Source organism: Bemisia tabaci, chromosome 2, assembly GCF_918797505.1.
Source record: "Bemisia tabaci chromosome 2, PGI_BMITA_v3".
NCBI lineage: Eukaryota > Metazoa > Arthropoda > Insecta > Hemiptera > Aleyrodidae > Bemisia > Bemisia tabaci.
The window spans coordinates 333,027-348,916 of record NC_092794.1 but is presented as its reverse complement, the minus strand read 5'-3'; positions in this window follow the sequence as shown (position 1 = coordinate 348,916).

Sequence of the window (15,890 nt, the reverse complement as noted above, 5' to 3'; positions counted from 1 at the left end):
CTCCGGTTAAGGTTAACCTTCAGCTGTAGTTCCAAAAAAATCCACCACGTTGCGCTGCTAAAATCCGACTCCAAAATCAGCACAGAGAAGAAAAAGGAGGTGTTTGCATCTTGGGGTTTGTTTACCCTGTGACGTAGGTCGGTACAACCTGGCCAGCGAAATCCGGTATTCGAAGTATGAAAAACGAACCATAATGTCCCATTATTTTGCTTAAATCATCTCATGATATAATTTCAAGCACTTTTTATGGAATGACTTTTTTCCAAAAATTACACCATTTCCGAGAAAATTGATTATTTAAGTCGCTGTACCGACCTACGTCATCAAACAAATCCAAGATGCCCGAAATGCAAACACCTCCTTTTTTTCTCTATGCGAAATCAGTGATTACCTATTTAAATATTACAATAGAGATCTTGAATCCTAAGACTCATAAGTTCTAGCGGCATACGTCTGGAATCCTTAGAAAGAAACGCGAGATTTGAAAGTTTAATAATAAAAGCTATAACTTGATCCCAGTTTCTCTTACGGGATATCTGTAAGTGCGAGAGAGACAGCTCATGGCGGGAGAGAGATATCTGCAACTACTGAGAGCGATTAATCGCGATTGGTTGGATCAAGGTCATCATGCTTAACCCTACTTTTTTCTGGGATCAAATTTCAGAGCAAAGACAACAGAGCTTCAGAAATTGTCTCTGTTCAGAAATTACTTCTCACGTCGTTTTTAGTGTCAATAGGAAGAAGAATGTTATGGTTAGAACTTATGATTCTTCGATCTACACAGAAATTCCTTTAAGGTTTATCTACAGCTGCGTGAAGTAAGAAATTTCTCCGCGCAGGGGGCGCCACCGCTGTGTTTTGATTTTTTGGTCCACGCTATTAGAGTCCGTACATCTCCACGTAAGTCCTTGAGCTTTTATGAAAGTTAGGGGAACTTCTGTTTAAATCGAAGAGTCATAAGTTCTAGCCATAATATTCTTCTTCCTATTGACATTAAAAACGACGTAAAAAGAAACTTCTGAAGCTCTGAAATTTGATCCCAGAAAAAATTAGGGTTAAGCATGATGACCTTGATGCAACCAATCGCGATTGATCGCTCTCAGCAGTTGCAGATATCTCTCTCCCACCATGAGCTGTCTCTTTCGCACTTACTGATATCCCCTAAGAGAAACTGGGATCAAATTGTAGCTTTTATTATTAAACTTTCAAAGTTCGCGTTTGTTTCTAAGGATTCCAGACGTATGCTGCTAGAACTTATGAGTCTTAGAATTTAAGATATCTATTGTGATATTTAAATAATCACTGATTTCGGAGTCGGATTTTAGCAGCACGACGTGGCGGATTTTTTCAGAACTACAGCTGAAGATTAACCTTAACTTTCATAAAAGCTCAAGGACTGTGGAGCTGTACCAAAGACATAAAGACGGAGCGCTCGTATCTAAAAGCACGGGGAAAAAGTGAAGCTAGGTTCGGCGCTGCGCGCTTGTGTGAGTGTGTAAATGAGCGCGGGAATCCATGGCGGCAAACGGAAATTTGATTTGAACTTGTCCTCTTGATTTTTGCACATTTCTTCTTCGAAACGTATTTTAAATTCCTAAAACGAATATACTAAGAAAGTTCGGTCTGCGTCCTAACATAATACACCTACTTTTGCTCGGTAACAGGCAGTAATCTCAGATAAAGTTAGTTTTTCTTCTGCTCATGGTGGTTCTGCAGGTTCAAACAGGCCGTTACAGTTCTAGATCAACGTTGCTCCCAAATGAAATTAATCGGTCGACGACGGACGGAAACTAACCTAGCGTTAAAAAAATATGAGTTTGTACCGGAATTCGGGCAAAAATCAACCTAAAATACTTTGTTTCCGCAATTTTATTTAGTTCCCGCCCTACATTTGAATTTCAAACTTGTCCCGATTTCGCCGCCAATCCTGTAGCCAATCGTAGAGGTGGTTGAAAAGAAGCTTCATTTTTTGCTTTTAGCCCTCCGTCTTTATGTCTTTGGTCTGCGTTTATTCCGGGGAAATAAGGAGTTTTTCAGGGATTTCATGTCCATCCGGGCCGGAATATTAGCCGCAAATTGGAGAATAAATCAAAAAAAAAAAAAAAAAAAAAACCTCAGATCTTCATCCAAACAAGGGCAACTAGAAAAAAAGGGGAATGAATCTGAAGATTCAACACATGAAGGCTTTATCCTGATTTGAGTCCCTTATACCCAGAGTTACGACAACTCACCTTTGGTCGGGCTGAATTATACAGGGTTATTCAAAAGTTACGCACCACTGGCCATAACTTTAGTTCTAATTATGATATCGATTTGCGGTTTGTGGCGTCCTTCCTCATATCGAGGGGGAAACTTTTTGAGGTACTTTTTAGTTCTTCACCCCCCCCCCCCCAGGGGGAGGGGGGGCGGGGGGCAACTCAAAAATTTCAAATGGCAACCCCCATCATGTGATACATCGTTAGAAAGAGCATGAAAAAAGAAAATTTTTGGCGCAAACCGAAAGTCGATCTGACCCCCCTGTCAAAAGTTAGGGGGGTCCAAAGGTTATTTAGGGGGTCCGTACCTTCATTTTTTAGAGTAGCTTCGGCGGCTCTTGGACATACCGTTTCTCTTTTCAAAGAGTCCTCGAATACTCCAAGTCTGATACCGAAGTCTTCATATTGCCCCCGGGCCACCACAGCCCCCCCGTAGGGGGGGATGGGCCTGTTACAATGAAACATTGCATTAAAATGCGAAATGTCACAGAAGAGCTTCAAACTTAGCATCAAATCCGAGTGGAACTTCTTGCCAATGTTAACGCAAACGCAGCCTGCGACTTTAAAGTGAGTTTTCAAAACTCTTAGCCCCCTGCCCCCCCTCATTTTTGGTTGCAGAGCGGGTAAAAACCGGGAAATTCACTACAAATAATGCCCGAAACTAATGTCCAACTTGAGGAGGACCCTTGAAACGTTGCGATCAGTCGGAGCATTGAAATACAAGGACTGCCACCCCCTTAAAGTACGGAAACATCCAAAACACCCCCGCTGCCCCACTCATTTTTCGTTGCGGAGCGGGTAAAAACCGGGAAAATCGCCAGAAATGATGCCCGAAACCACTGTAGAACTTGACGAGAACCCTTGAAACGTTGCGCTCAGTCGGAGAACTGCAACACAGGAACTGCCGCCCACTTTAAGGACGGAAACACCCATAAAACCCCCGCTGCCCCCCTCTTTTTTCGTTGCAGAGCTGGTAAGAACCGGGGCATCATTTCTGGCGATTTTCCCGGTTTTTACCCGCTCCGCAACGAAAAATGAGGGGGGCAGCGGGGGTGTTTTGGATGTTTCCGTACTTTAAGGGGGTGGCAGTCCTTGTATTTCAATGCTCCGACTGATCGCAACGTTTCAAGGGTCCTCCTCTAGTTGGACATTAGTTTCGGGCATTATTTGTAGTGAATTTCCCGGTTTTTACCCGCTCTGCAACCAAAAATGAGGGGGGGCAGGGGGCTAAGAGTTTTGAAAACTCACTTTAAAGTCGCAGGCACGTTTGCGTTAACATTGGCAAGAAGTTCCACTCGGATTTGATACGGGGGGGCTGTGGTGGCCCGGGGGCAATATGAAGACTTCGGTATCAGACTTGGAGTATTCGAGGACTCTTTGAAAAGAGAAACGGTATGTCCAAGAGCCGCCGAAGCTACTCTAAAAAATGAAGGTACGGACCCCCTAAATAACCTTTGGACCCCCCTAACTTTTGACAGGGGGGTCAGATCGACTTCCGGTTTGCGCCAATAATTTTCTTTTTTCATGCTCTTTCTAACGATGTATCACATGATGGGGGTTGCCATTTGAAATTTTTGAGTTGCCCCCCGCCCCCCCTCCCCCTGGGGGGGGGGGGTGAAGAACTAAAAAGTACCTCAAAAAGTTTCCCCCTCGATATGAGGAAGGACGCCACAAACCGCAAATCGATATCATAATTAGAACTAAAGTTATGGCCAGTGGTGCGTAACTTTTGAATAACCCTGTATGATTGTTTCTCGCTCATGGAGTCACAAACGAGTGCACCAAGATGGCGGTGACTCGAAAGTCGAATGTGAACAAAAATAATGAAAATATTACCTAATTGTGGTTTATGAAGAGTAAATTATTGTTATTTCCACCAGTCCAAAATGAAAAAAGATCAAGAAATAATTCACAAACCAATCTCATTTTATTTTTAATTGATCAATTTTGTTGATGTTGTCGTATTTGGATGACAGACATCGCAGGATTCCTTATCCGTATCCCTCAGTATCGTTCGTTTGGGTGCACTCGTTTGTGTCCAAACAAGGGCAACTAGAAAAAAAAGGGAATGAATCTGAAGATTCAACACATGAAGGCCTTATCCTGATTTGAGTCCCTTTATACCCAGAGTTACGACAACTCACCTTTGGTCGGGCTGAATTATATGATTGTTTCTCGCTCATGGAGTCACAAACGAGTGCACCAAGATGGCGGTGACTCGAATGTGAACAAAAATAATGAAAATATTACCTAATTGTGGTTTATGAGGGGTAAATTATTGTTATTTCCACCAGTCCAAAATGAAAATAGATCAAGAAATAATTCACAACCCAATCTCATTTTCTTTTTAATTGATCAATTTTGTTGATGTTGTCGTATTTGGATGACAGACATCGCAGGATTCCTTATCCGTATCCCTCAGTATCGTTCGTTTGGGTGCACTCGTTTGTGTCTCCGTGGCCAGCCAAGGCCGGCTGCCATTCAGATGCGATAATCGAGTTGTCTTAACTCTGGGTGTAAAGGGACTCTAATCCTGATCAATGTACAGAAGTCAACTTTTGGCAAAGAATGAAATTGAGAGTTTGCAAAATTCGTCAAAAAATTTCCGCATGGCTATGTATACTGCTTTCTTTTCTTGAAAACTATCGTAAATGAAGAGGATGTGATACAAAATTTCTGAAATACCTCTCTCTTCTAGAATCCCTTTATATCCAGGTATAAAGGGACTCTACTCTCTTCGGGAAAATTCATTACGTAGGTAAAGCACTTTTCCCCATTTTTAGACCCCCCTACCTCCCTCGTAAGGCATCCCTCCTCCCCCCCCCTTCATAAGGCACTGTAAGGCATCGGCATCCCTCCCCCCTCCTCTAAAAATTAAGTAGGTAAGGCTCGACTTTTCTGCATTTTCTTTAGATGTAGGCTGGAAATCTTAAGTAAGGCTCAGGCCTTCCCATCGTAAGGCACCGTATAAGGCTGTTAGTGACATCCCCCCCCCCCCTTAAGTGCCTCACGTAATTTGTGTATGGCCCTTTTCAGCTTTAAGGGATGTGTAAGCCAAAAAAGGAATATTCGAGCGAGTATTTCGACCTGGGGTGGTCAGAGCAGAGTAGAACCGCCAAAATGCGCTGGCTTATGAAGAAATCAACGACTGCTCGTGTTTTTTCGACTTTTTTTAATTCCATCTATATTAATTTTTGCAAATGAAGAAAAAAAACACTAAGAAGTGGCCCGAAACTGTATGTAACAAGGTGGATTTCCCCGCGAAATGGAGTGGACCCAGCACCATTTCTCCACCTTGTTAATTTTTGCAAATTTTGCTTTAAATAGATATTCAAAGCCATGATGAATCCATAATGTATGTGTGTGTGGACCTAGTCCCTTTATAGGTACCTACTGAGAGTCAAGACAATAATATGAATCCATATCTGATTGGTTCCCGTATTTTAGGCCTCCACAGTGTCCAGAGGTAAGAAATTTCGTGAAAGATTATAAAAAGAAATTTCATGAAATTTCAGGAAATATCATTTAACACTCAGAATTCAGGATTAAACCCCAGAAACTTACGAATCTCCTTAAGTCTCTTTATACGCGCGTGGTAAACTGTCAAAGGGAACTTTAGAAATACCCAGGATTAAGTTGAGTAAAACAGCAAAAACATAATTTTGAATTTTTTCTCTCAAATTTTGGTTGAACACTCGGCAGCAGTACCGGTTGAACACCAAAATAAATTTTACGGATAAAGGACGTTAGCTTTCATACTTGGAACAAAACAAATTTCTTGATTATAAAGAATCCTAGTACCCCCTAATAGTATATCCTTCTTTTTTGGTACAAAAGGGAAGGAGGGATCTTAACCTATCCTTGAAACAATTTAAATGATTTTTCAGAAATTAACAGTTTCCTTCGCTAACGTATCTCTTTTTTGAAATAGGAAATACTTGATAAATAAGTAGAGTACCTGTATTTTTGAGTTTTGAAGTGATAGATTTTGAGATCAGTAAGTAGGTAGGTATTTTACTTTTTCTTGAATCTGAGAGAAAATGTTTAAAAATGAAAGAGTAAGCATTTTGTAAGTATAAGAGAAGACAAGAAGAGAAGAACTAAAGAAGAGACAGCGCTCCACTTGGTCTAATTGACGAATATTATTCTCTTTAAAAAATAAAAACAAATTCTGTTAGAAAAAACTAGCATTTTTGATATTTCATTCGATGAAATGTCTTCCAGCAACTCTGACGGTGTCACAAACGGGAATAAAGATTACATTTTCACCGATTGCAAAGAATATTAGAGTCCCTTTATACTGAGAGTCAAGACAATGTGAATCCATTTCTGATTGGTTCCCGTATTTTAGGCCTTCACAGTAGCTACGTTTATGCGAGGCTCGAAACCGGGGTTTCACGAAACCCGAGTTTGTAATGCAAGTTTCCTCCGTCGGGTTTATGCGGGCGCTGTAACGTAACCCGACTTTCGCGGGAAATCAAACTTTCCGATTTTGGCGCTGTTTATGCGCATATTTTCGATTGAACTTGAATTTCATGTTGGCGCCATTGTCACAAGCTATACTTCATTTTTCCACTTTGAATTGATTCAATAAATTATTAGGTATTACTCTTTTATCCTGTGTATGTTCAATTTTTCCACAATATATAAGCGGAGGCTTCATCTTCACTAGAAAAGCCTTTACTGACTTTCTGAGCAACAGTTGGAAAAATGACAGTAGATGTTTAATCATTTTACGTTCATCTTTAAAATTGAATGAATACCTAATCTCAACAACCCTCCAAATCATGCTCGAGCTTATATTCTGAGTTCAGAAAAGTTGCCATAGGTAATTTTAGTGACGTTAAAAATAATTGTGGCAGGCGCTGAAATTCATCATATTGTTTATTGAGCTTCTAATGATCTTACAATAGGTAGATATAGGCATTGAAAGTGTAGGAGTGCTAATCTAGTAAAGCACCACACCTTCACACCATGCTGTTGTAAAGATTGTATGTCTGCCATTATTGTTGTGAAACAAATAACTAATCGGGAATACTTATGGGAATTCCTCCTTCAAGATATGATCAAAATAAGCAGATATTGATAGGTCAACAATGTATCGCTGAAGCAGAAGCGTCTAAATCCTCTTGAGGCAACGGACGGAGACAATCTCAACAAACTGGTGACGCTTCACAAATTTTGAGTTTCCACATTCCCAGAGACACGCGCTGAAATCCTGTTTCTCACCCCTCTTTCCGACTGCTCTCCGAGTCCATGAGCAAGACAGGAAGAAAATAGGCAAGCTACCTACCACTGTTTGCCTACCTATGTGTGTTTTTCTTAAACTTGATTTTCAAAGGTGACTCATGTAAAGAGCAACTGAAAAACAAGATTTCAGAACCTGCCATTGCATTTCACTAACCTAAGACACCAACCCAACCTTACCATTGATATTCTTTCGCTTACACTGTATATTATTCTCCCACTGAGATTCGATATGAACTCAATTCAAAAATCCTTCTGAATTTAATTATTCAGGTAGATTGGAATCTGGAGCTCTCAGTCTATCTGTAAAGCGCATTTACTAACATTCACTGCTGTCACAAGATATTTTTGCACAGGCAGAGCCACTTTCCACAGTTGATGCATCTCTAACGCAAAAGCTCAATTATGACAAGTGGTTCAACGACCAAAAATTGTAACACGCCTCAATAATAACCTTATTCTTATCTCAAATTGAAAATCTTGGATCACAGAGCCAGAGATGGAAAGTGAAATTTCACGTTTTGAAATTTCATGAAATTTCACAAGGCCCGAATAAATTTCAAAAAAATTGAAATTTGTTGATTTTTCAAAGAAATATTGTTACTAAGCCTCGGAAATGGTTCAGATGATCCTCCTGCTGATGCAGCAGAATATGGCCCACTAATGAGATGCTACACCCAAAGGAGGGGGCACAAGGGGGGTTTTAGAGAAAGTTGTAGTGTTTCTGAGTTACTATGAAACGACTGAAAGGCAGTAGGTAAATGTAGTCGCATATTGCTGCTACTTTTAAGAAGGTTCCTGAAACAATACCTTTATAAATCAAAATCACCTTGGGTATTTATGATTTAATTTTAATGAAGCTTTGAATTTTGCGACGTTGCTCGAAAAGGTAAGAAGACAAAACTGAAAATCCTGTAGATTTTCTTGAGAACTTTCATTTTTTTCTAGAAGATGCTCAAAAAACGAAAAGAGTAAAAAGTGCAATATTAATTAGTGTTTACCAAGCATCCAAGGGTGCAGTCGCGTAGTATCCAAGAGGATAGAGAATCCATAACAACCCAAAAAAAAATGCTTTTACAAATAAAATTAAAGTTACTTACGTTTGGAATTACATGATAAAATTCAAGATGATTGAAAACAATCCATTTTTGAAACTGAGATTTCCGACTCTAAAATATATATGTTGGCAGTTTGGCACTGCTGAGAATAATCTTTATAGTATAATTGTTAAATATGTAGGACATTAAGTTGGTTCAGAAATATACCACTAAAAGTGCCGTTTTTTGGCATTACAATTTTTAGCATCAATTTCTCCAACGTTTCTCAAATAAAAGTCCCCCCCCCCCCCCTCATAAAAAAACTAGTATTTTCATGCCGATGCGTGGAGGAAATTGTTCTTGTGGTGGAGCGGAGGCACTCAAGTGTCAATGATGCATTACTTACGAAAATTAAGGACCCATGACTTACATAAGTGACATCTGACATGACACCGAAATCTTCGTGATAAAAAACTGAGCTGCTGGAAGAGTGGGTGGTGAGGTTAGGTTAGGTCAGGGGGGGCTGAAAAATCTCAATATCGAGAATCACCGTTTCTAGGCGTTTCTTGGCCTCTTGAATGTATCCTCAAAAGTTTCAATAAATTTCATGAAATTTCGTGAAATTTCATGAAATTTCGTGAAATTTCACGCGTGAAATTTCACTCGAATAAATTTCATGAAATTTTCCATCTCTGCAGACATCGCAGGATTCCTGATCCTTATCCCTCAATATCGTTTGTTTGGGTGCACTCGTTTCGGCCTCCATGGCCAGCCAAGGCCGGCTGCCAGTCAGCTGATAATCGAGTTGTCTTAACTCTGGTTATAAAGGGATAGAGTCCCTTTATACCCAGAGTTGAGACAACTCACTTTTGGTTCGGCTGAAAGTGGCCTAAAAAAAAATCCAATTCTGATTGGTTTTCGCTCATGGAGGCCGAAACGAGTGCACCAAGATGGCGGTACCTCGAATGTGAACAAGAATAATGAAAATATCACCTAATTGTGGTTTATCAAGAGTAAATTGTCATTTCCATCGGTCCAAAATGAAAAGAGAATAAGAAATTATTCACAAACCAATCTCATTTTCTTTTTAATTGATCAATTTGTTGATGTTGTTGTTTTTGTGTGACAGACATCGCAGGATTCCTGATCCTTATCCCTCAATATCGTTCGTTTGGGTGCACTCGTTTCGGCCTCCATGGCCAGCTAAGGCCGGCTGCCAGTCAGCTGATAATCGAGTTGTCTTAACTCTGGGTATAAAGGGACTCTATAAAGGGACTCTAGGTGCTTATCCCACGATTTAGCTTTAATTTTGGAGAAAGTTGGACACATTAGAAAGTATGGAGACATTATTCAACATTTTTTACAACCATAATTTTACTATAATTGTTTCTGAAGCACTTTTGCGTGATTCCTTCAGTTATATGTGGCTTATTTATCATTATTTAGCTAAACGTAGGACGTTATTTTCTAGTGAAGGTGTTTAGTGTCAGATGGAATCCAGGCTTATTACTGCTTTTTCAGATTATTCTTGCAACTCTAATCAACATTTTATGACTACAGAAGCAAAGCAAGCAAAGAGCTTTACAGGCTACAATTGAGTAATAGCCTTACCCACCAGTTCATCATCTGCGGAGAACTTTTTTACTGCATCCGCACGATTTGCCTAGGATTTCAAGATAAGGCACCCTGCTTCCCTTTAAGTAGTGCACCGAATTTTTTCATTTCAATCTACCGATTAAATCTAAAATCTGATCCAATCAGAGCTGCATAGCTCTTGAATTTGTGTGTTATCCGTGCACGTATATCCTGATTGTCCTACTGGAAGTGTGACTCTAGCCACAACCGTGACCTGCTGACTTATTTCTTTGATCCAATCTCTAGTAAATGATGACTCAAATTCTGAAGCCATCATTTATTGAAACTAGTTCAAAGTTATTGCTCCAAAGTATCGTCACTCTTCTCATACTGATGCAGAAGGAAGGAGATTCTTCGGTGAGTGCTCTGTGCAGAGATGGAAAATTTCATGAAATTTATTCGAGTGAAATTTCACGCGTGAAATTTCATGAAATTTCACGAAATTTCATGAAATTTATTGAAACTTTTGAGGATACATTCAAGAGGCCAAGAAACGCCTAGAAACGGTGATTCTCGATATTGAGATTTTTCAGCCCCCCTGACCTAACCTAACCTCACCACCCACTCTTCCAGCAGCTCAGTTTTTTATCACGAAGATTTCGGTGTCATGTCAGATGTCACTTATGTAAGTCATGGGTCCTTAATTTTCGTAAGTAATGCATCATTGACACTTGAGTGCCTCCGCTCCACCACAAGAACAATTTCCTCCACGCATCGGCATGAAAATACTAGTTTTTTTATGAGGGGGGGGGGGGACTTTTATTTGAGAAACGTTGGAGAAATTGATGCTAAAAATTGTAATGCTAAAAAACGGCACTTTTAGTGGTATATTTCTGAACCAACTTAATGTCCTACATATTTAACAATTATACTATAAAGATTATTCTCAGCAGTGTCAAACTGCCAACATATATATTTTAGAGTCGGAAATCTCAGTTTCAAAAATGGATTGTTTTCAATCATCTTGAATTTTATCAAGTAATTCCAAACGTAAGTAACTTTAATTTTATTTGTAAAAACATTTTTTTTTGGGTTGTTATGGATTCTCTATCCTCTTGGATACTACGCGACTGCACCCTTGGATGCTTGGTAAACACTAATTAATATTGCACTTTTTACTCTTTTCGTTTTTTGAGCATCTTCTAGAAAAAAATGAAAGTTCTCAAGAAAATCTACAGGATTTTCAGTTTTGTCTTCTTACCTTTTCGAGCAAAGTCGCAAAATTCAAAGCTTCATTAAAATTAAATCATAAATACCCAAGGTGATTTTGATTTATAAAGGTATTGTTTCAGGAACCTTCTTAAAAGTAGCAGCAATATGCGACTACATTTACCTACTGCCTTTCAGTCGTTTCATAGTAACTCAGAAACACTACAACTTTCTCTAAAACCCCCCTTGTGCCCCCTCCTTTGGGTGTAGCATCTCATTAGTGGGCCATATTCTGCTGCATCAGCAGGAGGATCATCTGAACCGTTTCCGAGGCTTAGTAACAATATTTCTTTGAAAAATCAACAAATTTCAATTTTTTTGAAATTTATTCGGGCCTTGTGAAATTTCATGAAATTTCACGTGAAATTTCATGAAATTTCAAAACGTGAAATTTCACTTTCCATCTCTGATTACTGCCGCGAAAACCAGAAAAGTCGGAAACAATGCTTTTCTTATGGGAGAGAGCAACATTTTTCTTAATGAATCATTTAAATTTCTTTCTTTTAAATCCTTTGAAACTTTCTTAGTGTCGAAAGGAACGTTTAGACATTTGCATTCAGGGTTTCAATTCAGCTGAATTTGCGTTTTTATATTTTTAAATGATTTTTGAAGTCAGCGATGTAAGGAGCCATCTAGCGGTATAGATTCGCGTGTAAAATGACTGATGCAGAGCAGTAAGCTGTAGTAAAAATGAAAGAACACAAATTTGGCAAAATCGGAACCCTGAATGGTAATGTCTAAACGTTCCGTTCGACACTCAAAAAGTTTCAAAGGATCTAAAAGAAATAAATTTAAATGAGTCATTCAGAAAAATTTGCTCTCTCCCAAAAGAAAAGCATTGTTTCCGACTTTTAAAACTTGGGGGGTCAGCAAATTTTGGAATTTCCTTAAACATGAGTAAGTATCGACAAAGATATAGGATTTTAGAGGAATTAAAGGAGCATTTTTTGTTTTGCTTATTCAGAGGAAATGATGGGAGTGGAAACTCCCTGAAGGGCTTTGAGAGGATAGAGGACATCGGCGGCTGGATGTCGCCTAGCACCAAAGAGGGCTATGAAAGCGGCTTTCATGTATGTATCGATAAGACGAAATTAGAATTCAGAATGAAAATTAAAAAGTAGCAAGGCGGCAAAATCTCTCATTTCCCGAAAGGATAAATATTGCAATTTCTAATTTTGTCGTCTTTTGGTGTTACAGGAGGTAGCCAGCTTTAACTTCCGCGCAAAGTTCTGAGTCTTTCTGCTAGTGTGGGCAGAGCCTTCAAAAAAGAGCGCACAGCACGAGTAAACGTGTATGCATTCGCTAGAATTGTATTTTTTCCTCTTTGCATTCCTTGAAAAGAAGGATTTTCAGAAATTGTTTTATAACATTCTCTTCATTTACGATAGTCTTCTTGAAAAGAAAGATATATTCATCCATCAGGACATTGTTTAAAGAACTCTGCGACTTCTCAATTTTATTCCTTATTGCCAAAACTCAAATTCCGGACAAAGATCAGCATGCAGAGAAGCGTGATGTATCAAAACTTTCCATTCATTCTTTTTTATTTCCTAGTTATCCTTGTTTGAAAGAATGTGTAATGGTGTCTTTTGGCTTCATCGCACTGATTATGAGAAAATAATTTGCCCGGATGGACATGCAATCGCTGAAAAAATCCTAATTTCCCCGGAATAAACGCGGACGTTTTATTCCGCAATTATTACGTCCGGCCGGAAGTTTCCCGCGAAAGATTCAACTCTTCGCGCCACATCCCACGATCCACCTACAGTCCCTTTATACTGAGAGTCAAGGCAATTCGGCTCATGGATGTCACAAACGGGAATAAAGATTACAGAAATTGAACGTTTTTCGTAATCTTTGATCGCCCCGTTCTTAAATGCCTTTCTCCGTTCCTCCTCTCATTCCGTTTTTTCCTTGCCGAACCCGTAATTCCCTGGTCCATTCCAGATTATAATCTTTGCAATTGGTGAAAACGTAATCTTTATTCCCATTTGTGACACTGTGGAGGCCTAAAATACGGGAACCAATCAGAAATGGATTCAAATTGTCTTGACTCTCAGTATAAAGGGACTCTAGATCCACCCATCGATCCACATCCCACGTTCCTTGTCGAAAACATTTCCAGCGGCCTGCACAAGCTGGCAGCAGTGAACACTCCGTTCTGCAGAAATATATTTTTTTTTCTGAGAAATATTTTATTTCCTGAGAAATATATTTCTTTCTGAGAAATAATTTTTTTTCAGAGATATATTTTTTTCCTGAGAAATATATTTTTCTCTCGAGATTTTTTTTTTTGTCAGGAGCGGTGAAAATATTTCTACGGCGAATTTTTTTTCTGAGATAAAAAAAATATTTCTCCAAAGCAAAAAAAAAAAAAAAATTCGAAGTAGCAGGAATATTTCTACGGGTGAAAAATAATTTCTACATATATTTTTTTTTCTTGAGAAATATTTTTTTTTTTCTTTCGATAAATATATTTTTATTTCTCAGGGTTACGGAAATGACGCCATACAGATGATGTGAAACTCCGAAAATACATCAGGCCTCCACCGATGCTTCTGCGAATAAAGGAAGGGCCCAGAAATGCAGTCAACCTATGAATTTCAAGTATCCAGAGCGATTAACTAACACTATTGTTACATTGTTACGAACCGTCGTTTATTAAGCACGCGTTTGACTCAGTTTTTGCATAAATTTACTCAATTTCGCGGAAGAACGCTCATTTCTGTACATTCTTGGCTATCTCGGTTAGTATACTAGAGTCCCTTTATACCCAGAGTTAAGACAACTCACTTTTGGTTGGGCGAGGGTTGGGCTGAAAGTAAAAAAAAATCCAATTCTGATTGTTTCTCGCTCATGGAGGCCGAAACGAGTGCACCAAGATGGCGGTACCTTGAATGTGAACAAGAATAATGAAAATATTACCTAATTGTGGTTTATCAAGAATAAATTGTAATTTTCATCGGTCCAAAATGAAAATAGATTAAGAAATTATTCACAAACCAATCTCATTAGCTACGTTTATGCGAGGCTCGAAACCGGGGTTTCACGAAACCCGAGTTTGTAATGCAAGTTTCCTCCGTCGGGTTTATGCGGGCGCTGTAACCCGACTTTCGCGGGAAATCAAACTTTCCGATTTTGGCGCTGTTTATGCGCATATTTTCGATTGAACTTGAATTTCATGTTGGCGCCATTTTCACAAGCTATACTTCATTTTTCCACTATGAATTGATTCAATAAATTATTAGGTACTCTTTTATCCTGTGTATGTTCAATTTTTCCACAATATATAAGCGGAGGCTTCATCTTCACTAGAAAAGCCTTTACTGACTTTCTGAGCAACAGTTGGAAAAATGACAGTAGATGTTTAATCATTTTACGTTCATCTTTAAAATTGAATGAATACCTAATCTCAACAACCCTCCAAATCATGCTCGAGCTTATATTCTGAGTTCAGAAAAGTTGCCATAGGTAATTTTAGTGATGTTAAAAATAATTGTGGCAGGCGCAGAAATTCATCATATTGTTTATTGAGCTTCTAATGATCTTACAATAGGTAGATATAGGCATTGAAAGTGTAAGAGTGCTAATCCAGTAAAGCACCGCACCTTCACTCCATGCTGTTGTAAAGATTGTATGTCTGCCATTATTGTAGTGAAACAAATAAAGAATCGGGATATACTTATGGGAATTCCTCCTTCAAGATATGATCAAAATAAGCAGATATTGATAGGTCAACAATGTATCGCTGAAGCAGAAGCGTCTAAATCCTCTTGAGGTAACGGACGGTGACAATCTCAACAAACTGGTGACGCTTCACAAATTTTGAATTTCCACATTCCCAGTGACACGCGCTGAAATCCTGTTTCTCACCCCTCTTTCCGACTGCTCTCCGAGTCCAGGAGCAAGACAGGAAGAAAATAGGCAAGCTACCTACCACTGTTTGCCTACCTATGTGTGTTTTTCTTAAACTTGATTTTCAAAGGTGACTCATGTAAGTAAAGAGCAACTGAAAAACAAGATTTCAGAACCTGCCATTGCATTTCACTAATCTAAGACACAAACCCAACCTTACCATTGATATTATTTCGCTTAGACTGTATATTATTCTCCCACTGAGATTCGATATGAACTCAATTCAAAAATCCTTCTGAATTTAATTATTCAGGTAGATTGGAATCTGGAGCTCTCAGTCTATCTGTAAAGCGCATTTACTAACATTCACTGCTGTCACAAGATATTTTTGCACAGGCAGAGCCACTTTCCACAGTTGATGCATCTCTAACGCCAAAGCTCAATTATGACAAGTGGTTCAACAACCAAAAATTGTTACACGCCTCAATAAAAACCTTATTCTTATCTCAAATTGAAAATCTTGGATCACAGAGCACTCACCGAAGAATCTCCTTCCTTCTGCATCAGTATGAGAAGAGTGACGATACTTTGGAGCAATAACTTTGAACTAGTTTCAATAAATGATGGCTTCAGAATTTGAGTCATCATTTAC